Source organism: Pteronotus mesoamericanus, unplaced genomic scaffold, assembly GCF_021234165.1.
Source record: "Pteronotus mesoamericanus isolate MK-2021 breed Mesoamerican mustached bat unplaced genomic scaffold, CSHL_Meso_final scaffold_85, whole genome shotgun sequence".
In the NCBI taxonomy this organism is placed as follows: Eukaryota; Metazoa; Chordata; class Mammalia; order Chiroptera; family Mormoopidae; genus Pteronotus; species Pteronotus mesoamericanus.
Window position 1 is genome coordinate 62,757,555 of NW_026555329.1, and position 24,986 is coordinate 62,782,540.

At 36.9% G+C, this 24,986-nt stretch overlaps 1 pseudogene; it reads left to right on the forward strand.

Moving 5' to 3' along the window:
- Window positions 1-3,454: 3,454 nt before the first annotated feature.
- On the forward strand, window positions 3,455-3,547 carry LOC129063609 (uncharacterized; annotated as a pseudogene).
- The last annotated feature ends 21,439 nt before the right edge of the window (window positions 3,548-24,986 follow it).

Here is a 24,986-nt window from a genome sequence, read left to right on the forward strand (position 1 = left end):
GAGCCTAGCTGGGTAGAGCAGCCTTGGCTGTAGACCCTTGCTTTTCATGGCTTGGAATATTTGTTGCCATTTCCTTCTGGCTTGTAGTGTTTCTGTTGAGAAGTCAGCTCCTAGGCGTATCGGGGCCCCCTTGTATGTTACTTTCTCCTTCTCCCTTGCTGCCTTGAGGATTCTCTCTTTGTCTTTGACATTTGCCATTTTAATGATGATGTGTCTTGGAGTCCCTCTTGAGTCCCTCTTTGAGTCCCTCTTGAGTGGGGTCCTCTGTGCCTCCTGGATCCATGAGAGCCTTTCTCTTCTCAAATTAGGGAGATTTTCCATCACTACTTTTTCGAAGAGGTTCTCTATTCCTTGCTCCTCTTCTTCTCCTTCTGGTATCCCTATTATGCAGATATTATTGAGTTTCAGGTTTTCCTGCATTTCCCTAAATGCCTCTTCATTCTTTTTGAGCCGTTTTTCCCTTTCTTGTTCTTTCTGGCAGCTTCTTTCTACCTTGTCCTCCATCTCACTGATTCGATCCTTGGCTTCATGCAGCCCGCTTTGGATTCCTTCTACTGTGGTCTTCAATTCAGAAATGGTATTCTTCATATCCTCTTGTGTCTTCTTGATAGTTTCTATGTCCTTTTCCAGGCTGATATAGTTTGCTGTAAGATCCTGATAGTTTCTCTGCAGTTTCTCATAGTTATGTTTGAGCTGGCTGAGCTCATTGAGCTTCCTTAGAACCATTGTTTTGAATTCAGTATCTGATAGTTCCCTTGCCTCTATTTCATTTAGCTCTCTCTGTGGGGAGTCCCCTTTTCCACTCATTGGAGGGGAACTTCTTTTTCTTCCCATTTTTGTGAGAATCTGTTAAGTATTTTTGTCCTTTACTTTTCTTTCTGTGCTTGCCTCTGATGATGTCAGTTGTTGACCCTATTGGGCCTTGGGTTGTTTGTTTGAGCCTTTCAGGAGTCTAATGCCTGTGTCTGACTCCTGCTTGGAGCAGCTCTGTGACCCCTTCGGTCAGGGCTGGGCTATTTTTTGGGATCTCTCTGCGCTCTCCCGAGAGCTCCTTGAGTGCGTTCCCAGCGCGGCAGGGTCCCCCACCTGCCTGGGCTCGCATGTGCTTGCCCCAGACCAGGGGGCTTATTCGCGACCTCACGTACTCACCTGGCCCCCCTGGCACGCGAGCTTCGTGACACTGGTCAGTTTAGGGTCTTCTATTGTGTATTTTCCCAGTTTTTGGCTCTTTGGATGCATTTCTTGCCCTCGCCAAATGGGGACTACGGAAATGGGAGGAAATCAGCTCTAGGACTCTCTGGTTAAACCTGTTTCTGGTCTCTCCTCCAGGGACTCTGGGCAGCTCTACTTATTTTGTGGGCCACTCCACAATTGCGGTGGGCAGGTCAATTTATGCCTGCCCTTGCCCCTCTGTGCATTCCCTCGTAGGCTGTATGGTGCCAGTCTGTGTGAGGCCTTGCCGGCAGGTGCAAGCGTTCACCAGCCTGCGTGGGTCACACACACACTCGCCAACCCTCACCGGTCACTCGGTGCAAGTGTGCGCGCCTGCTCTGGGTGTTTTGGGGGTGTCAATGTTTGCTTTTCAGCTTTTGGCTCTTTGGGGGTGTGGCCTCTTCCCACGCAATGGAGACTAAGCAAGGAGAAGGACTCGGGACTCCCTGGTTCCTCCTCCCGTTCTTTCCCCAATGCCTCCGTTTCTAGTCTCCCCTCAGGGGCCTCTGGGCAGTTCTGTGACCCCTTTGGCCAAGGATCCAACCCCTGTTTGGACTGCGTTTCCATTGCAGGCAGTCTGGTTCCTGGGCGCCCCTCTTCTGCCTCTTTGGGGGCGCGCCTTTCCGGCCCACAAAGGAGACTACAGAACGGGGAGGGAGTCGGGCTCCCTGGTTCCTCTTCCCGTTCTTTCCCCAACGCCTGTGTCTCAGTCTCTCCTCAAGGCTCTCCCAGCCAGTCTGCACTCAGCCCTGCAGGTCACACGCGCACAAGCTGTGTGCGGAGCGCACAAAAGGCAGGTTAATTGATTCCCTTATGCCTGAGCAAGATGGTAGCTGCAGAGTGGGAAGTGCGTTATCACCCGGGCTCCACTGGCCGCAGTCTCAGTTCTCTTCACAAAGTTTTCCTCACCAGTCTTTTCCCAGGCACCAGCCCACTCTGCTGCCGCCTGTACCCAGCGATCAGGGAGGGTGGCTGCCACTGCAACTTTTGCGTTTGCCCTTTAAATGTCTTTTTGCATCCCCAGCCACCTGTCTCTGGCAGAGAGCACCCCTAAGCTTTTTGGGGTTGCGTTTTGTCTGTATTTTCTCGGCTTTAGCTGCTGTAGTTTAGGGGTTCCTGTTTATGATTCAGACCCCGTTCTTCTCAGGGGGAGCTAACTGGCCGTTTCAATGTCCCTCTGGTGCCAGTGCCCGTGGGCACCCAGCCCATCCTCTCGAGCCTCCACCGCAATTCTCACCCATTGGGATGTGTGAGAGTAGAATCCACTGTCCGCGGCACCAAGGCTCCTCTCCCACTATCGCTCCACTGCTTTCCAGGTGATTACTCCCTTATTTAGTTGCAATTCCAGTTTGGTTTTGGGAGGAGGTCAGCGTGACTCCCATTCACTCCTCCGCCATCTTTCCGACCTCTCTCAGGAGAGAATCTTAAAAGCCTAATATATATTTTTAATTAGCATATAATAATATATAATTAGCCTATATACATATATATTTTAAGTTTTTTGAGAAATTCAACATATCATTTAAATTCTGGTCAGGTATGGCAATTTGATCAAAAACACCTTATTTTATTTAAGGTTATAGTATTTCTAAATAAATATTTATTTATGCTATCTGGTAAATGCAAATGCATCTCTAAATCCTTGAAACTGAATTTTCAAATGAAAACATATATTTTAAAACTTTAAACTGCAGATAAATTTGCAAGGGTTTTAGAAATAAAACTTGCCATTTTGGTTATGTTTTTACTATCTTTAAGCAAAACATATTCACAGAGCACATTTTTATTTTACAATAAAAAGTTTGAGTCATAGCTTTAATAAAAACATTCTTCATATGCATAATTTAATATAAGTCTATCATATATTATTATAAAACAAAACAAAAAACCTGAGATCTAGATATATGACACATGGTATTAAGAATGTACCTTTCCTAATCTCTTGGGAACAAGCAGAAAAGCAATATTAGGTACTTGTGTAGGAGACTTTAATATTTTGGCCTCAATGAGGAAAACATTTTTTTTTTCATTTGAGTAGTGTGATCTGTAGCAATTCTTTACTTCATATATCTAAGATGAAGGTCTGGGTCTCATGTACTATAATAGAAAAAGCTTAGGAAAAAAATCTATCTCATACTCTCAGACAGACACTCTACAGATAATCACAGTTTGCTATCAGAAATATTGCTTTAACCCTCATTTCCTATATAGTATCTTAGTACTATCGAAAATGATATTCTCTATTGCTTCTCAGCCTTTTGGCTAAGATCAAGTGTAGTATCTATTATTATCAGTTTAAAAATGATATTCTACAGCAGTCAGGTCCCCAATGATTGTGATCAACAACAGGGAAGAAAATGCCCAAATGTACTGCCAAAAAATATAAACTAGGACTTTGGAAACAATGTTAAATGAGTTCAACAAATGTATAGAATACTATTACAAATCAAGTGTTGCCATAAAGAAAGTTATTCATGTAATGGCTGAGGGAAAAAGAATAAGGCTTTCTGTTTAGCGTTCTTTTTTAAAGCAAGCTTTTATATTTACTTATGTATTTATGTATTTGTGTGTTTATTTATTGTGCTGTTGTTCTATTACAGTTGTCCCAATCCCCACCCCCTTGCTTTCTCTTGCCCCGCCCCCCACCCTGCTTTATTTATTTATTTTTTGACAGAGAGGGAGAAAGAGGGAGAGAAACATAGATGCAATAGAGAAACATCAATTGGTTGCCTCTCACACACCCCAAAGTGGAGACCTGACCTACCACGCAGACATGTACCCGGACCTGGAATTGAACTGGCAACCTTTCAGCTTGCGGAACAACACTCAACCCACTCAGCCACAGGGCCATTTGGCTTCTTTTTAATCAGACATTAAAAAATGCCAGAAATACAAATGAACTATAGACAGAAAATGAACAAGTATTTAAAAGCTTTGTGGGGAAAAATGATGAAAAAAATCCAATGTAAAGAGTTGTTTTTAAAATTGATCATTTTAATTTTGAACAATTTCAATAGTTAGGATAGAAGAAGTTAATTATAAATTCATTATAAATATTTTTCATGGATGTAAATTTTATTAAAAGTATGTTTTAGAATAAACAAATATTTCCTGGAAGTTATTGTTTTACTTCTTCTTACTAGGAGGAAGGAATTCACTACACACACTATAGCAGATTTCATATAGAGAACCATGTCTTGTTGTAAACACACGCATAACCTAAATAAATTTTACAAAAGTTTAAATTGACGACAGTATTTTGAAAAGCAAGAAAGAATGAAGAGGAAACCTAAATTTCTAACTTGTTGCCATACAAAAGCAATAGTGTCCTTAATTGAGCTGGCTTACACCTGAACCATAGAAATGGGAGGTAAACTGAAAGGAGGTTACAGATAAGGCTTAAAAAAAAAAGAAGTAAGACAGAAGCTACTATTATGCATAATTGTAATTCCAGAAAGAGAATAAGATAAATCAAGGATAATATTTGTAAAGCAAAGAAGATGATAAACCTCACTAGTTCAGTAGCCTCCTTCAAAAGTCATTTTATCTCTACTCTCAAGTGTACAATTCTCTCATCCTCTTCTATCCTTTGTAGTACACTCACATTTTGTAATTTTACTTGGCAATTAACCAGTCTTTGAAGGATTAAAATTGTTTAGTTCAAATGTATGTTTAAGTATTGGAACTGCTTGGATGGTGTATACTGATATTCTTCAGGAAGTTTCTGGCACAATTGTCTTTCCCTAAACTTGTGGTATATGTTACAAACTGATTGATCATTTACAGAAGCTTCTTCCACATGGGAGAAATTATTTGAGGTCATTTTTTTTGAGGAAGAGCTTGTGTCAGTTTCCTAATGAGAAATTACCAGCATCTTCAAAAATTTTCTACGTGAGGTATGGTTTATTATAGCTAACAGAAATCTTTAAAAGTTTGCTTCACACATTTTTTATTGAAGATGACTGCCTCTGCACATGCTCAAAAGAGGGAGCCTAGGCAAACCTTTCAAGGAGTTTGGTAGTGGAAGAAAGGGAAAGAGAGAGAATTGGCTCAAATCAAATCTGTGTGTGTGTGTGTGTGTGTGTGTGTTGGTAGTTACTGAATAGTCATGGAAATGTAAGTTATAGCATAGGGAACTTGATCAACAATAATGTAATAACTAGGTATGGGGCCAGGTGGGCACTTGAAGTATCGGTGGGACCACTCTGTGGAATATATGACTGTTTAGCCACTATGCTGAAGATCTGAGGCTAATAGAGAATAATATTGAATGTAGACACTAATTGAAAAATAAAAAACTTTAAAAAGAAGTCAATGTGCATGGGTGTACACACACACACATATTAAATAAACATACAATACATAATTAGAAGAGAGTTAATTATGTTCAAACTGACTTTAATGATCTAGTTGATAGTAGAGACAAAAGGCAATTGATGAGAGTAACTCTACTCATTAAGAGTGGCTCGTGAATAGTGACTTTCCTCCCAGGAATATAGTATGGGATGGGAGTAAAAACATAGTGACTTCCTAGTGAAGAAGCCAGTGGACACTACTTTAGCCTTCTGTTCAAAATTAGCATTGACAGCAATAAGTAATGTTGATTATAGATGCCCTTAATATGATGGAACTTTAACAATATTTTAAAATGATATTTTCAAGATACTTTGTTATCTTCCTCTTTCAAAATCATAAACACAGTTTAATCATGAGAAAAAACATAAACCCTGAATTGAGAGACATTCTACAATGACCTAGTCCTCAGAACTGTCAAGGTCATGAAAAAGAAGGACAAAGTCTGAGAAACTGTTACAACCAAGAGGAACCTAAGGAGACATAATGTCTCAATGTAATGTGGTATCCTAGATGAGATCCTAGAACTGAAAAAATACATTTGGTAAACACTAAGGCAGTTTGAATGAACTATAATTTGAAATAAGACAAAAGGAGCAGTATAAATATGTATGTAGGATTATAATTACATTGTAATGACATGAAGCCCAAAAAATCACTCGGCAGTTTTTGGTTGTACATTCTATGCTTTGAAAGTATACATAAATTGTAAAAATTATTCTGCAGTTTACAAAGAATATTTCACAACCTATACCTAACAGATTTTATATATATATAAAATATATATATTTTATATATATATAAATATAAATATATAAAATTTTATATATATATACACATACACACATATATATTCATTCAAGTATATGGCTCAACATAAGCATTATATATGATTAGTAATGCAATTGATAGTAAGTATGGTTTTGTATGTGTTTGTACGCACACTGCTTTTTGAATAGCACATAAGGATATTTAAAATGTGAAAGTTGTTACAGGAAAAGAAGTTAAAGTAACAACCATTAGGAGATAGGGAAAGGGGAAAAATATTTTCTTCTGTAAAAAGATACTCCTATCTACAAATCAGTAATTTACTGAAGAAAAGTTAGTCTTATATTTTTTATCATAAATTTTTGTAAGGTATTACCAACATTGTTGAACATTTCAAATTGTTAAACTAATAGAATAGAACACAATACTTTTCTTCTTTGAAGTTCACTTAATATTTCATACACTTTAGTTGGTAATAGGTGATTCTCCAGATTTTTACAAGCCATGACATATATATGAGACAAAAATTAAATGTTATAATATTTTAAAAAGAATTCTCACCCTTCCTATTTTCAGTCTTCTTTAAATTTAAATATACCACCCAAAGGAGATTCACCAGAGGAAAAATTTAAAAAAAAGGACTTTAAAAATAAAAGATAGCTTAATTAAATTTAAATAAGACCATACTGAATCGTTATGGAAAGTAATCTTGGCAACAGGAGGAAACAAACAGGCCCAAGCATCTGAAATGCTATATAACTGGAAAAAAATTATGAGTATGATAGGTTGCTACATTTATCAAATTGCATTAAATATGGCAAAAGTGAAATATTCATCCACATCTATTTTCAAAAGATAGCTATAATTGTCATTCAGTGGGTAGGGTTTGTCATAAAGTCAACACATAAACCTAATTTTTAGAACTAATGATTAACACATACATTTTACCATACTGTCTTCATAATTTCAAATCCTTTGAAATGATTAAAAAGAACTATTGAAGAATGGAAACTTTTAAATTTTTCATATGAAACTAGTAGCTTGAGATGCTCAAGAAATAACCACATGTTGTACATTGTCTCCAATTTCTTACAAGAAAAATAATGAAACAGATGGATAAAGAAATATAACAGTGTATTATTGACATGAAGAAATTTGTTCCATCTTTTGTCATGGAAGACATTTCTAAAATGTGTTTAATTGTTCATTCTTTGATGCGCCTGACAATCAGCTAATTTTGGCAGAACAACATGAACAGCACAGATCCAGCCTGGGCTTCCGTCACTTCGCGTAGGAATCTATGCAGTGGGATTCAAAGACCCTGAGAGTAACGGCCCCTGCTACTGCTTCAGTGAAATATGCCCCGAATTAGCAGTTTACTGTTCATATCCCATCATGGCCCAGGCCACACATTTATTATTCATCCTGACTGTACTTCTATTTATATCCCAACTGTAATCTTGAAATTTGCTTAGGCATTTGACGTTAGCAGTATGCATTGATTATAATATAATGCTTATTAACGCGGGATATTCTTTTCAGTGTTCTAACAGCATTGTTACTTTAAAAAATGCAAACAATTCTCTTCTGAGAACCAAAACTTACTTCTCTAGAACCTGGCCAATAAAAATGTTTCATGAATTAGCATACCTACTCACCTACATTTTCCCCAAAGTATAAAAAAAAGGGATCTCTGCTTAGAAAACTAGTGTTCAGCTCCTGTCTAAGTATTCTTGAGGGTGAGAGAAAGTTTACTATGTTCACTTAAAATTGTCATTATACCCCAAATATCCCACAGAATCCTGCAAGTTACATACTGAATAGGAAGCAAAATAACTATAAAATATTCAATTGAAGCCACAATTCTTTTCTGAAATTTCCTAGATAATATCTTATTTCTCTGAAATCACCTCAGTTACACGGTTACTGTGTCAAACTTCTTTTACCACTTGCCTTCTGGCAAGAAGTTAATTTAGTGAGTCTTTACTATGTTTCATTCTCCCCTGATACATCTGCCTTTTCTCTCCTTTTCAATTACCATGTGTATAATAGAGTAGAATATAATTTTGATTTACCAGGAAGCACAATGAGCTCCCTAGAGAGAAGGTGATACATTACTTTGACAAACACATAAATAAGTGATGTAATCATTTGTCATGAACTGATGAACTCACCAGTTGAGTGTTAGAAGCAATTTTAATAGAATACAAATTTTGAATACAGTTCTTGAATTCATGATTGTAAATAAATAAATGAATGGTTCCCAAGTCTGGCATGTAGCCAGAAACTTAAAGACTAGAATTACCTAATGAAATTAATCATCATGTCGGTATTTTTCATCATGTCAGTATTTTTATGACTAAGGACAATTTGGATCCAGAGAGTTAACCTGCTTTCAGTGAAGTGACACTGGCTCATCAATCTATGTTGTAGAAGTATTAATTAGTGGCTCCTAGTCATGATGCATTGCTCTCTTGTGATCAACTGAGGAGTCAGGGGAAGAATGTGTAGAATAATTTATTCTCTTTTAAAAATATCAACAAGGAAAAAAATCAATATGGGCCCAATCTAAAATTAGTATTAGAAAAATAAACAGGTTTTTCTTCTTTTTCATTTTCTGAAATTCCATAAGGCTAACAGTATTAAATGAAGCATTTATAACAAAATTAAATACTCAAAGCAATGACAGGTTATAACTTAAAGTTGAGAAATATTCACCTCTGAGTGAGAGCTTGTGAATTTGGCAACTTTTTATTTCTTTTTTTAACAAATATAGGTGTACACACTGCAAAGTCAGAGTCACCATTCAGATGTATCACAGTTACCAAAATAATCTTTCTTTCAGAGACATTTTATGGAAAGATAAAGTGTTCTTTAACTGTGCTTATTCACTCTAGGTTTTTAAAAATTCAGTATTAATTAAGACATTTCTTTGGTGATGAAGACAAGAATGACGAAATTTCAGTTCAAGTGTTACCTGCTCTAGAAAGTGTGATTTTTAATGTCTCACTCATGTTCCTACAAACCTCTATATATTTCATTATCATACAAATTTATGTTTCACTATAATTGTCTTTCTTCTTTGCAAACTTTTTCTTTGAGCAAAAGTGGTGTTTTATATCTTTGAATCTCTACACCATGACAGAGCAGTTTGGTAAATATTGGTCGAATAATATGAAAGTATGCTACCTTTCTTTAAAGCCTAATGTGGGAAAATCACAATAAGAATATTTCTATGTTAGATAAAAATTTGCACACATGTCATAAGAAGGGAGGGAGGAGGGAGAGAGGAAGAAAAGGAAGGAAGGAAGGAAGGAAGGAAGGAAGGAAGGAAGGAAGGAAGGAAGGAACGAAATAAGGGGGAAAGGGAAGAAGAAAGGGAATTCTGCTCTGGTGGGGTAGGGTAGAGAAGCAACATGAGAAAGGGTTGAAGCTCTCATATTATAAATGGAGTTTTCTGGTGGAGGAGAGAAGAGGGTAAAATTAAAAAAGCTTTTGGTAAATCCCAATTAATTATGTGTAACCGAATAGTGAGTGTGAGGAAAGTGAAACAAATGAGAGCAGTTCTGGACAAGCCATCTAGGGATAAATAAAGGGGTTTTGTATATCTTAATAAAAAGTTTAGATTTTATTTTAAACAAGCAAAGAACGGTTGAAGAATTCTAAAGGGCATATGGGGGATCGTTATAGTATTTGGGAATGATAACTTTGCTAGAGTACTGAGACTGGCAAAAAAAATACTAATTTCTTATAAGGCTATTTCAAGTTTCAGGTGAGAGGTTTTGAAGGCCTGTTTTTAAGGCAGCAGACAGGACCAGGGATGGCATTCATGAATTTATTTAGGTTTAGAGGTTAGCTGAGATGGTGTGACAAATGAAGGTTGGAACTTATTTCAAGTAATGATTACAGTTGTTAAATTTATGATCAAGAGATAATACAGCTCTTGGCAATTGAAGGCTACTCTCTTTTAACACTGGGTAGAGGCCACTTCTGCTGCCTTGGATCACTTAAGAAAACTGGGATCTGATGATTCTAAGTATTTCTATCCAGACAGAGACTGGTAAGAGTGTACTATAACAAGACCTACATAAACCTTGAAACTGGAGGTGGAGGAGGAGTAAATGGGAGTCACGCTGACCTCCTCCTCCCAATACCAAACTGAAATTGCAACTAAATAGTGGAGAACTCACCTGGAAAACAATGGAACTATAGTGGGAGAGGAGCCTTGGAGCCACGGACAGACAGTGGCTTCAACTCTCACACATCCCAACGGGTGAGAAGTGCAGTGGAGGCTCGAGAGAGTGGGCTGGGTGCCCACGGGCACTAGCACCAGAGGGACATTGAAACAGTCAGTTAGCTTCCCCCGAGAAGAACGGGGTCTGAATCATAAACCGGGACCTCTAAACTACAGCAGCTAAAACCAGGAAAATACAGACAAAACACAACCCCGAAAAGCTTAGGGGTGCTCTCTGCCAGAGACAGGTGGCTGGGGATGCAAAGAGACATTTAAAGGGCCAACGCAAAAATTGCAGTGGCAGCCACCCTCCTTGATCTCTGGGTAGAGGTGGCAGCAGGGTGGGCTGGTGCCTGGGAAAAGACTGGTGAGGAAAACTTTGTGAAGAGAACTGACACAGTGGCTGGTGGAGCCCGGGTGATAACGCACTTTCCACTCTGCAGCTACCATCTCGCTCAGACATAAGGGAATCAATTAACTTGCCTTTTGTGCGCTCCACACACAGCTTATGCACATGTGAGCTGGGGGGCTAAGTGCAAACTGTATGGGAGAGCCCTGAGGAAAGACTGGAGACGGAGGTGTTGGGGAAAAAACGGGAGGAGGAACCGGGAAGTCCCGACTCCCTCCCCATTCCTAGTCTCCATTCTGGGCAGGCAAAGTGCGCCCCCAAAGAGGCAGAAGTGGGGCACGAAAGAACCAGACTGCCCGCGATTGAAACGCAGTCCACACAGGTGGTGGATCCTTGGTAGAAGGGGTCACAGAACTACCCAGAGACCCTTGAGGAGAGACTGGAAATGGAGGCATTGGGGAAAGAACGGGAAGAGGAACTGGGGAGTCCTGACTCCTTCTCCTTTCCCTAGTCTCCATTGTGGGGGAAAAGGACACACACCTAAAGAGCCAAAAGCCAAAAAGCACACACTTGAGAGCTGAAAACCACCCAGTGTAGGCGTACACATTAGCGCCGAATGTCCAGCGAGAGTTGGCGAGTGTGCATGTGGATGCGCACAGGCTGGCAAGGCCTCCCACAGGTTGGCACCGATGGGGCCTGCGAGGGAGTGCACAGATCAGCGAGCGCAGGTGTAAATCAAGCCGTGTGGGCCGCAAGTGCAGAGCAGGCCTCAGAAATAGTGGATCCCGGGCTGAAGGGGTCACACAAGTGCCTAAAGCAGGAGTCAGACACAGACAGTAGAATCCTGGAAGGCTCAAACAAGTGACCCAAGGTCATATAGGGTCAACAACTGACATCACCAGAGACAGGCCCAGAAAGAAAACTAAAGGAATGAATGAATGAATGAATAAATGAATAAATAAATAAAAAAATAAAAGACCCGCCTACTACCATAGAAGTTTAATCCACAAAGACAGGAAATCTAGAAGGCCCAACTGAAACAGAAGCCTAAATAAATAAATAAATAAATAAATAAATAAATAAATTAATAACTGAACAGACTCTCACAAAGATGGGAAGAAAAAAAGTCCCCGCCCAAATGAGTGGAAAAGGGGACTCCCCACAGAGAGAGCTAAATGAAATAGAGGCAAGGGAACTATCAGATATTGAATTCAAAACAATGGTTCTAAGGAAGCTCAATGAGCTCAGCCAGCTCAAAGAGAACTATGAGAAACTGCAGAGAAACTATCAGGATCTTACAGCAAACTATAGCAACCTGGAAAAGGACGTAGAAACTATCAAGAAGACACAAGAGGCTATGCAGAGTACCATTTCTGAATTGAAGAACGCAGTAGAAGGAATCCAAAGCAGGCTGGATGAAGCCGAGGATCGAATCAGTGAGATGGAGGATGAGGTAGAAAGAAGCTCCCAGAAAGAGCAAGAAATGGAAAAACGGCTCAAAAAGAATGAAGAGGCATTTAGGGAAATGCAGGAAAACCAGAAACGCATTAATACCCGTATAATAGGGATATCAGAAGGAGAAGAAGAGGAGCAAGGGATAGAGAACCTCCTCAAAAAAGTAATGATGGAAAATTTCCCTAATTTGAGGAGAGAAAGGCTCTCATGGATCCAGGAGGCACAGAGGACCCCACTGAAGAGGGACTCAAGGAGGTCCACTCCAAGACACATCATCATTAAAATGTCAAATGACAAAGACAAAGAGAGAATCCTCAAGGCAGCAAGGGAGAAGGAGAAAATAACATACAAGGGGGCCCCGATACGCCTAGGAGCTGACTTCTCAACAGAAACACTACAAGCCAGAAGGGAGTGGCAACAAATATTCCAAGTCATGAGGCAAGGGCCTACAACCAAGGCTGCTCTACCAGCTAGGCTCTCAATTAAAATAGAAGGGGAAATACGGAGTTTCCCAGACAAGAGAAGGCTAAAATAATACATCTCTACCAAACCAGCACTCCAAGATATGCTAAGGGGACTCGTTTAAACAGATGAAGGAAAAGAGTGAGAAAGAGAAAAACACAGGTACGAAGAGAAAAAATTAGTAAGTTTCTATCAGTAATAACTCTCAATGTAAATAGACTAAATGCCCCAATCAAGAGACACAGGGTAGCTGAATGGATAAGAAAACATGACCCACACATATGCTGCCTACAAGAGACCCACCTCAGAGCCAAAGACCTACACAGTTTGAATAAAGGGATGGAAAAAAATATTCCAAGCAAATGGGCAAGAGAAAAAGGCCGGGGTTGCCATACTTGTATCAGACAAAGTAGATTTCAAAACAAAGGCCATAAAAAGAGACCCAGAGGGGCACTTTATAATACTTGAAAGAAGAATCTATCAAGAAGACATAAACGTTGTAAACTTATATGCTCCCAATAAAGGAGCCCCCAAGTATATAAGGAAATTGTTGGACGACTTCAAAAAAGATATAGACAGCAACACACAGCTAGTAGGGGATTTCAACACCCCACTGTCAAAAATGGACAGATCTTCCAAACAAAATATTAACAAACATATTGTCCAGCTGAATCAAATAGACTTAACTGACATATAAGAACCTTACATCCCAAAGGAGAAAAATACACATTCTTTTCAAATGCTCATGGCAGTTTTTCAAAGATAGACCACATGATAGACAACAAAGCAAACCTCAGCAAATTCAGGAAAATTGAAATCATACCAAACATTTTCTCGGATCACAAGGGCTTGAAACTGGAAATCAACCTCAAAGAGAAACTTCAAAAACGTGCACACTCATGGAGACTGACCAGTAGACCCTTAAACAACGAATGGGTCAATCATGAGATAAGAGAAGAAATCAAACAATTTCTGGAAACCAATGAAAATGAACAGACAACTGTCCAAAACCGATGGGACAAGCAAAGGCGGTCCTGAGAGGGAAGTTCATAGCAATACAGGCTTACCTAAAAAAGAGAGAAACATTTCAAATAAAAGACCTCACACTACAACTTCAAGAACTGGAGAAACAACAACAAATAAATCCCAGAGCAAGGAGAAGGAAGGAAATAGTCAAGATTAGAGCAGAACTGAATGACATAGAGACGAAAAGAAGAATTCAAAGGATCACCCAATCCAGAAGCTGGTTCTTTGAAAAGATAAATAAAATTGACAAGCCTTTAAGCAGACACATCAAGACAAAAAGGGAGAGGACCCAAATTAGTAATATCAGAAATGAAAGAGGAGAAATAACAACTGATAACACAGAAATACAAAGACTTGTCAGAAACTACTATGAACAATTATATGCCATGAAATTGGAAAATCTTGATGAAATGGACAAATTTTTAGAAAAGTATAATCTTCCAACATGAAGGAGGAAGAAACAGAAAGCTTGAACAGACAGATAACAGCTGGGGAAATTGAAGCAGTAATCAAGAAACTCCCGGCACACAAAAGCCCTGGGCCGGATAGTTTCACAGGAGAATTTTACAAAACATTTATGGAAGAGCTAACCCCTGTCCTTCTTAGATTATTCCAAAAAATCCAAGAGGAGGGAAGACACCCAGACTCTCTCTATGAGGCCAGCATCACCCTGATCCCTAAACCAGATAAGGGCCCTACCAAGAAAGAAAACTACAGGCCAATTTCGCTGATGAACATAGATGCTAAAATCCTCAACAAAATATTGGCAAACTGCATCCAGCTATACATTCAAAAGATTATGCACTACGATCAAGTGGGATTTATCCCAGGTATGCAGGGATGGTTCAATATACGCAAGTCAATAAACGTAATACATCACATAAATAAAAGAAAAGACAAACACCACATGATCATCTCAATAGATGGAGAAAAAGCATTCGATAAGGTACGGCACCCATTTATGATGAAAACTCTCAGCAAAAGGAATAAATGGGGCATTCCTCAACGTAATAAAGGCCATATATGAAAAACCTATAGCTAACATCATACTCAATGGGCAAAAAACTAAAAGCTTTTACACTAATATCGGGAACACTACAAGGATGTGTGCTTTCACCGCTTCTTTTCAACATCGTATTGGAAGTCCTAGCCACAGCGGTCAGACAAGAAAAATAAATAAAAGGCATCCAAATAGGAAAGGAGGAAGTAAAGCTATCATTGTTTGCAGATGACATGATAGTGTACATAGAAAACCCTGTAGTCTCTACCAAAAAACTCCTCAACCTAATAAGTGTATTTGGCAAAAAAGCAGGATAGGAAGTCAATATTCAGAAGTCAAAGGCATTTTTGTACACCAGCAATGCAATAGAAGAAAAAGAAATCAGAAAAAATACCATTCGATATAGCAAGAAGAAAAATAAAGTATCTAGGCATAAATTTAACCAAAGACACAAAAGACCTGTATGCAGAAAACTATACAACATTGAAGATAGAAATTAAGGAAGACACAAATAAATGGAAGCATATACCATGTTCATGGATTGGAAGAATTAATATCAACAAAATGTCCATACTACCCAAAGCAATTTATAGATTCAACACAATCCCTATTAAGATACCAATGATGTATTTTACAGAAATAGAACAGACATTTCAAAAATTTATATGGAATCATAAATGACCCCAAATAGCTCTAGCAATTTTGAGAAAGAAAAACAAAGTAGGAGGGATCACAATATCGGACATCAAACTCTACTACAAAGCCACTATACTCAAAACAATCTAGTACTGGCATAAGAACAGACCCATAGACCAGTGGAACAGAATAGAAAGCCCAGAAATAAGCCCAGACATATATAGGCATCTAATATTTGACCAAGGGGGCAGAAGCATAAAATGGAGCAATAATAGCCTCTTCAACAAATGGTATTGGGACAGCTGGACAGCTACATTCAAAAAATTGAAATTGGATCATCAGCTGACACCATACACAAAAATAAACTCAAGATGGATAAAAGACTTAAATATAAGTCACAACACCATGAAAATCCTAGAGGAGAGCATTGGCAGGGAACTCTCAGATATCCCATGCAGCAATTTTTTCACTGATATGTCTCCTAAAGCAAGGGACATAAAGGAAAGAATAAACAAGTGGGACCTCATCAAAATAAGAAGCTTCTGCACAGCTAAAGAAAACATCCGCAAAATGAAAAGGGAGCCCACCATATGGGAAAATATATTTGCTAATGATACATCAGATAGAGGTTTGATCTCCAAGATATATAAAGAACTCACTCGACTCCACTCCAAGAAGACAGACGATCCAATCCAAAAATGGGCAAAGGACCTGGGCAGACGCTTTTCCAAGGAGAAGATACAGAGGACCCGGAGACATTTGAAAGGATGCTCAGCATCACTAGCCATCAGAGAAATGCAGATCAAAACCACCATGAGGTACCACCTCACACTGGTCAGAATGGCCATCATAAACAGATCAACAAACAACAGGTACTGGCGAGGCTGTGGAGAAAAGGGAACCCTAGTACACTGTTGGTGGGAATGCAGACTGGTGCAGCCATTGGGGAAAGCAGTGTGGAATTTCCTCAAAAGGCTGAAAATGGAACTACCTTTTGATCCAGTGATTCCTCTGCTGGGACTATATCCTAAGAATACCAAAACGCCAATTCAAAAGAACCTCTGCACCCCAATGTTCATAGCAGCACAATTCACAATAGCCAAGTGTTGGAAGCAACCTAAATGCCCATCAGTAGATGATTGGATCAAAAAGTCATGGTACATTTACACAATGGAATACTACACAGCAGAAAGAAAGAAAGAACTACTAAACTTCAGAACAGCATGGATGGAACTGGAGAGCATTATGCTAAGCGAAATAAGCCAGGGGGCGAAAGACAAATACCATGTGATCTCACCTATAAGTGGAACCTAACCAACAATACAAAGATGCAAGGAAAATAAGCCCAGCAACACTGGAGGGAAAAGAAACCAACAGAGACAAGAGGGAAGGAGGGAGGGGTGGGCAGGGGAAAAGGAAGGGAAGGGGAAAGTCAAGGAATATATAGCAAGGACTCATGGACAGAACCAAAGGGGGAGAGTTGAGGGAGGGAGAGAGGGGGCAAAGGAAAGGGGTTGGGGGTAGGCAGAGACAAATGTATTTGAAAAATAAATTAATTAATTTAAAAAAAAATAAACCTTGAAACTGGAAAAGTTAAAAAAAAGAGATAATACATAGATAAAGACATGAATTCAAAATAAACCTTATAGATAAAGTTTGTTAAGATAACTAACAAAATAGAAACAGAGGCGTGGATACAGGGAACACAGGGACAGCTGTCCGAGGGGAGAGGAGATAAGGGACTAGATGAAAGAGGGTGAGCGGCTTAGCCAAAGATTATATATACATAATGCACAGGCACAGTCAACAGGGTGGTGATGGTCTGAGGGCCCTGAGGGCGGCGGGGGCAGGGGGACTGCTGGGCGGAGGTGGACAAAGGGAGGAAAGTGGGGACAACTGAAGTATTGGGAACAATAAAGTTCAAAAAGTTTGTGAGATAGTTGATAACGACAATGAAATAATTAAATAAAGTGATATTTTATATCTTGATTCTTCTTCCGTCATTGAGAGAAGGTTGCAAAATAACTTATTCTTGCATCTTCCAGACAATTGGTCCTTTTCAACAAAGTGTCATATATGGTGGAGTTTCTTTCCTTTGCTATAGAAGGCCATCTACTGCAGTTAATGTATGATCAATTTGCATTATGTCTGTTTGAATAAAACATAATAATTTTGATCTCCTGGTCATTATATATTTTGGGACCATTGTAGTACTTCTTGTATATTTGCAAAATACTGTGAAAACCACTGAGCCCCTGGTACCCGTTTTCTCAACCTCTGAAGAACATACATATTTTATTTAAATAAATCTGGCTATTGGTTTAGCTCTCTGAAAACAACTTCCTTGAAATGTAATTAAATATGAATGAACCTGGCTGTAGTGACCTGAACAGAGCTGGAGTAATTTGAGGGAAAGTCACAAATTTGAAGCAATGCATAATAAAACTTAATTTTGAAAACTAAATAAGCAGGACAAGAGGACCAACTGAATCTACTTAACTCACATACTGCAAGCATAAAAGCTTATCAAACACCATCACATCACCACACAATTTCTATAATCAGAACCCCTCCCAACTATTTTTCTTTCCCCCACTACCAAACACAGACTACTTACAATTAAAAAGGATTTAGCTAAGTCTGAGGGGGTGGATCTATTGAAAGGGTAGAAAGATTTGCAGGCCGAAAGAGTTTAAATTTAGTAATCTGAGATTAGATGCAGCATCACACCTGAGGGAGTGCACATTAATCTTAAATTATGACATGAGTGAGAGACTAAGCCATGTGGGAACTTGTGAGCAATATTAAGAAATTTGGCCAGAGAGAATTAGGCATTAGAAAAATAATTATAACATTTTAATCAGAGGATGGTATGACTATATTTATGTTTTCCATGGATAGTTTGGACTGTATTCTACAGTGGGTATTTCTAGAGGTAGAAAGGTTTGGTTGCATCTAAACCCAGAAAAATATAATGCTGAATATGAAGTGAGTGGCACATATAATGGATAAAACTGGATTGTTTTAAAAGTGAATTGGATATTGGAAATGAGGGAAATAATATTTGCCAGATTTCCAGCAGAAGAAATTTGGTGATTCTTCATTCTCATTATTCAAGGTAGGATATTGCAAAGATAAAGTTGTTTAGAGGTAGTATTAAAGAATGGAAGGTTATTTTATAGTTTCAGAAACATTAATTGTTGAGGACTCTGTTGTACTTCCAAGCAGATGTGTTAGACATCTTAGAGTTATACGTAACTCAAGTCCATATTTAGTCCTCCATAACTGTATTTTAAATAAATTTATTGAAAAAATTGAGATTCTACCATACCTTAAAACTGCATTCATATCATTATTTATGTCTCCAAGAACGAAATGTTCATGGTTTAGTACCTATTCCTCACTTGGTGTTTTGGATTTATTCCAGAATTTTAGTAGTTTTTGCATTTATAACTTACCTCTCTTCTGGAGTTTCTATTATACTTTATTCTTTCATCTAAAACAAATTTTATCCAGATTTTGGTGGTATGTGCTTTGTATATAATACTTCTATAGACTCATTATTTATTAGATTTAGTTTTCCCTGTGAATACATACTTTTTAAATTTTTAACTATAGTTTTTATTTTCTCCAAATTACCTAAAAATTAATATTTTAGTCATTTATAAGATTTAAAATTTTTAAATTATTATTTATAGTAATTAAGTATGATTAGTAAGTTGTTAGTGAATAAAATAAGAAAATTTTAGAATTATTTTTCTTCTCTATTTACATTAAAGCTTTATTTTGCCCAGTGTTAGTGGTACTACTAAAAGTTTCTTATTTATCTTTCACTTATCAGCATAAAAACCTTTGACAATACTTCTGGAAGAGAAATTGGTGTTGTTTGTGTATAAATAAAATGTATGACCTGATTAGCCATTTATCTATTATAGATGCCAATGTAGTTATTTTATTTGTTTTTGTTTAGTGCTGTAAAGTGAGGAGTTCACTTCTCATGATTTAGTGCCTCTGTAGGAATTCACCTAGATATATTTCATTTTCATCTATATAGCAGTTGTTTTATAACAACCCTTATATCTTTTTATAATCTTGATGTATAATATCTCCAAAATAGGATACATAAAAGCTATTCCAGAATTTAAAAGTGCATTACCTTTAATATGTAATAAAAATCTAGAAAAATCTCAGCTTATGCTGAAAATGTCTGAACATAATTATTTTATAATTTTCATAATAAAAATAATTATTTCCCAGATAAATATACTTTACAGTATTACCTAAAGTAACATTTCCAAAAATAAATAATTTGTGAATATTTATAGATGTTTAATTCATTGCACTTATAACTACCAAGATTTTCAAGTGTTGTTTTAATACGGAAACATAAGATAAATTATTGTGAAAATGAGGTGGATAATTATGTAGTGACTTCTGAAATAACTGGATCCTTATTTGTCTCAGTCATTTCTACTCTTCTTCAGGGACAAAGAGAGGATGTAAACATGATGGTTTAGAGTATCAAAATAAGAATTAATTATTAGCTGAGTCTATACCTAACTAATTTGGGCCACTTGGAGTTCTTCCGTTTTCCTAACTAATGACATGAGAAGTGTCAAGTGGATTGGCTGTTGGCAAGAGGCTTCAGACACTCGCCCCGCAGATCTTCCCACAGAGCTTCTAAGCGTTCTCATGATGTGACAGCTGGCTTTTCCAGGATGGGTGATCTAAGAGAACCAGGTGTAAACGCCAATGCCTTTCAGGATGTACATTTGGAAGCCACATATGTTGTTGCCTCAGTATTTTATTGAACATGTCAACTTCATTCATTGTGGAAGGAAACTACACAGTGACCTGAAAACCAGGAAGTAAGAATCTGTGGCTGCCACTTTGGAGACTGGCTTCTGAAAGGTTCCTACTTACAGATGCTATATTAGGTGTTTTGGGACCAATGGTTTATTTTACATGTCTCTAATTTTTATTTACAATTTTATATGGCACCTATTTCTTCTCTTAAACAAAATGTGAGGACTTGAAAACTATGTTTGAATATTGCCTATTTCCACTTCCCATTCATGCTAATGAATAACACTTATTGTTTAACATTATTCTTAACTCTTTTGCTGTTGCTTTTAGATTTTTAGAAAATATATTAATACTTCTATTTTACATTATCGTTCTCTTGATTTTTAAAATAAGCGTTATAGCAGTTCTACATTATATCCCACTTTCAATTGTCTATCTTATATTACTTTCTTTTTTACATTTAAAATGTTGATGTCATTTACTTTCTAATTTGGATATCATATACCAAAATATTTATTCTCTGTTCTTAGGCTAAGTAAAAAAATAATTGAAAGAAGAAATAGCACTTACATTATTATGTCCATGCAAAAATATGCTAGTAGTACATGTTTTTCTCTACGGTTGGTGCCTCTAACCAAGGACTGTTCTAAGTGGAATTAGTGTTCAAGTTAATTTCAAATAGATCCACTTCTGTTGACACAGGGCACATTTTAATTTGCTGCTTCTTTTCTTTAGTTCTTTGTAAAGTGCCCTATTCTCCCTGAGTTTTTTAATTATACTATTTTTAAAAAATAATAAGTCTTTATGTCCTGAAGTCACAATATCCTTATCTACCTTTTTTATCCTGATTACTTGCATTATTCTTACGCTACCGGCCTCCTCCATTTTCTAGTTGTTACCTGGACTGGTCGCTCTCTAACCCTCTGCAGCAGAATGGTCCGTGGGGGACATCTCACTTCTCCTTTCTTGAGTTGGGTCCACTCTTCACTGAATTCTTCCCTTCTGCTTTGGTATTGATGTAGTTTTAAAAGTTCCTCTTCAAATAATTTCTTAAAAAACATGCGGACTATCTTTAAAATATGTTGTTTTCATGACGTCATTACATATCAATAATAATTTGTCTTAGTTTTAAATCACTTTTTTTTCAAAATACTGAAGGATTATAGTGTAACATTCATTGTTACTAATGACAAGTCTGCTACTACTCAGGTTATAACTTATTTTACATTATTTTTAATTTAATTAATTTTAATATTTGAATTACGTTTTTTGTTTCACTATTTTAATTAAATGAAAAAAATCAGTTGCTTTACATCTTTATTTACATATTATTTTAAGAATTTTTCACTTTTGACAAGATGATGAACACAAAGGCTTATCTCACTGTGTTTGCTTGTTTGTTTAATTCTTTACCAAGGACATTTTATTGACTTTAGAGAGAGAGGAAGGGAGGGAGAAAAGAAAAACCTCCATGTAAGAGAGAAACATCAATTGTCTCTTACATGCACCCTGACTGGCACCAAACCTGAAATCTTTAGGTTTATGACACAATGTCTACCCAACTGAGCCACTACTGGCCAGGGCTCACTGTGATTTTAATTCACATTTAACATACTTAATATTTATTTATGATTTGTGTTTTTTCTTCTGTGAATGATCTATACTTATCTTCTTTTGCCCATTATTTTATTGCATTTTTCTTTTGAATTGTAGATGCTTTATATACATTTAAGATATAGATATTTTTCTGATCATATGTGTTATAACTAGTTTATTCAGCTTAAAGCTTATCTTTTCATTCTCTTCATAGTGCCTGTTAAAATAAGAAACTTTTATATGCTCAAAATGTATAGTAGAATTGGTATAAGTAGATATACTTATATTTTAGATAATTAGGCAGAAAATTAAGTCCTGAAGTTAAGATAATTAGAATCCTATTTTCTTCTCTTCCCTGAGCAGCAGTGCAGCAGTGTCTATCATATATGCCATGACTTTTTTAAAAGATTTTATTTATTTATTTTTAGAGAGATGGGGAGGGAGGGAGAAAGAGAGGGAGTGAAACATCAATGTGTGGTTGTCTCTCGCACACCCCCAACTGGGGACCTGGGCCACCACCCAGGCATGTGTCCTGACTGGGAATTGAACTGGTGACTCTTTGGTTCACAGGCGGGTGCTCAATCCACTGAGCCATACAAGCCAGGGCTGACCAGTGACTACTAATAATAAGGAATTAATACAATGAAGGGGTATAAATGGCAGCAGACAGTTTTCTTTAGGACACCATCAAGAGGGCAGAAGAGAGTGTATCTGCTGCCTTTAAAAAGTTAATACAACTTTTAAAAATAATATTTATGATCAAAATGCATTATTATGGTATTGATATAAAGAGTGGTTGCACAAAATATATCATATTTTCAGTTTGCACAATTTTGGGGGTCAGGTATTAGCATTGCTATATAATATTATAACCTTTTTAGAAACAATTCAAGTATCAACTCTTAGGTGATTGCACGGGAATGCAAGTGTTGGTAAAGGGAGAGAGAAGAGTTTTTATGAAATACTAGAAGTTAAAGCTCAATGCTAGATATATTTATATTGATTATTATATAAGAAAGTTTTATATAATAAAGCTATTATATAGGAAAGTTTTTTTGTTCTATACAAAACAGTTTTTCATGAAAGTAGAATACTTGACCTTCCCGTGCCAAAATCTGTTTGCTTTTTCAATTTATATCCCCAGAGTCTATTCTCAAAGTTGTTGAATGTAATTTATCCAAGTATATTACTTAGAAATTTCATCCTTTACTCATTTTAGTAAACCTTACTGTGTCTGGTGAAAATATACCTGACTATTTAAAAAACAAAGCAAGATTCATTTCTGGTCTGGTATAAAAGTAAAATTCTTCTCTTAGAACATGTATATGATTGCTACTACATTGCTGAAAGGAAATACTTTCTGTGGAATCTAGTTAATGTCACTCATTAAAGTCATAATCCTTGAAAAAGAACTCAAGGATAAATATCCATCTACAAACTCATCGTAGCTTTTATTACAATCTAACTAAACTGAATTATTCATACTCATATTGGTTTCTTGTCAATTGTTTATATTATAGCAAAGTTGTTGGCTCTGTTATTTCTGTTTATAATTTTACCACAAACACATTTTTTTTCTATTTTTCCCAATTTACAGTAATATAGTCTCTGGATCCCATATAAAGCCAACAGTAGGTCTGGACCATTCTCCAGATCAGCTGTCCTATAATATAGACCTTGTGTCTCTACCACACAAAACCAGACCTTGTTCCACACAGGGTGGGGTCAGTAGAGCCTGAGCATCAGAAAGGGGATATTTACTGACTAACATAGAAGTCACACATGACACTTTAATAGAGCTTCGCTGCACTAAAGCAGTCACTTATACTCACCTAATCACAAAGTTACTGAGAAGTACAGCTTCCCAAGTGTCTATGAAAATATCTTGAACCCAACATTACCTCTGCCACAACCTATTCAATGAAAATCTGCCTTGCAAATTTAAAATTTACAAGGAAATAAAGTATAAATTATGAGACTAATTAATTAATTTGGTAATTTTTTTTGTGAGCAGATTATTTTCTTGTATCTCTATCTCTAATACATCTTTTCTTCTATCAGGGAAAGATGTAAAATAAATAAAAAACATACAACCACTTTTGCCTGATCTAAGAAAAATGGAAACAAATATTCCTGAGAACTATTCAGGAATATTGCAGCTGATCATTGATGCTGTGATTCACCAGCTATGACAGGAGCTACTCTGTACAGTGCTTGGCAGACTGCCAAATTCTTGCTCTTTAGGCTCCTCTGGAACACCTTGCGAGCACCTTGCTTTTCTTTAGAGTTTGTTTTGTTTTCTGTGTTTCAATGAATAGACAACTGATTTCCATTCATGTGAAAGCTTGTCATTCTGCCATTCCTAATCTTGCTTTTGTTTGCAATTTTGTGAGCAATTTACCTTTTAATATGACTTCAAATACGGTTTTGTAGATTTGATGTTTCTTTTACTCTAATGATGTATTTCCCTTGTTTCTTTTTTAAAAAGATAGTTTTATATTTTATATATATTAAATATAATATATTTAATATAAATTTGAATTTATATTATAAAATATACATATAATATATATTTAAAAGATGTTTCTTTTTAAAAAAATATTGTTAACATTTTGTTATCACCTCCATATTTTTATTCCAAAGCTTGATTTTATTTCTACAACCATATTGAAATTTAGAAAAGGCAGTCATTAAGTGAATAATTTTTTTATCTTGACAGAGTGGAGTGAAGTAACTTTTGTGGTAGAGTTTCATATTCAGTCACTGGGTTTCTGGTATTAGAGACATATAACATAAACCACGTTGGGTTGCTCCTGGGTTTAAATATTCACGATAGTAACTTAACCCAAGGATGAGTTTCTCAAAAACATTTTCCATGAAAAAACGTTTTCTAAAATATGAAAATTTGAAGTTAAAAATGCTAATGAAGTGAGTGGGGACCTATAAATAAGAATATCTTAAGAAGCTTTTACTGTTTCTCTTTGCTTTTATTTTAGCATGTCATTTTAATTCTAGGAAAAGGTGAACTGACATTCACGCTGTTAATTAACCTCTCTTCTTTAAACCACTTTCTCCCTTTACACAACTAA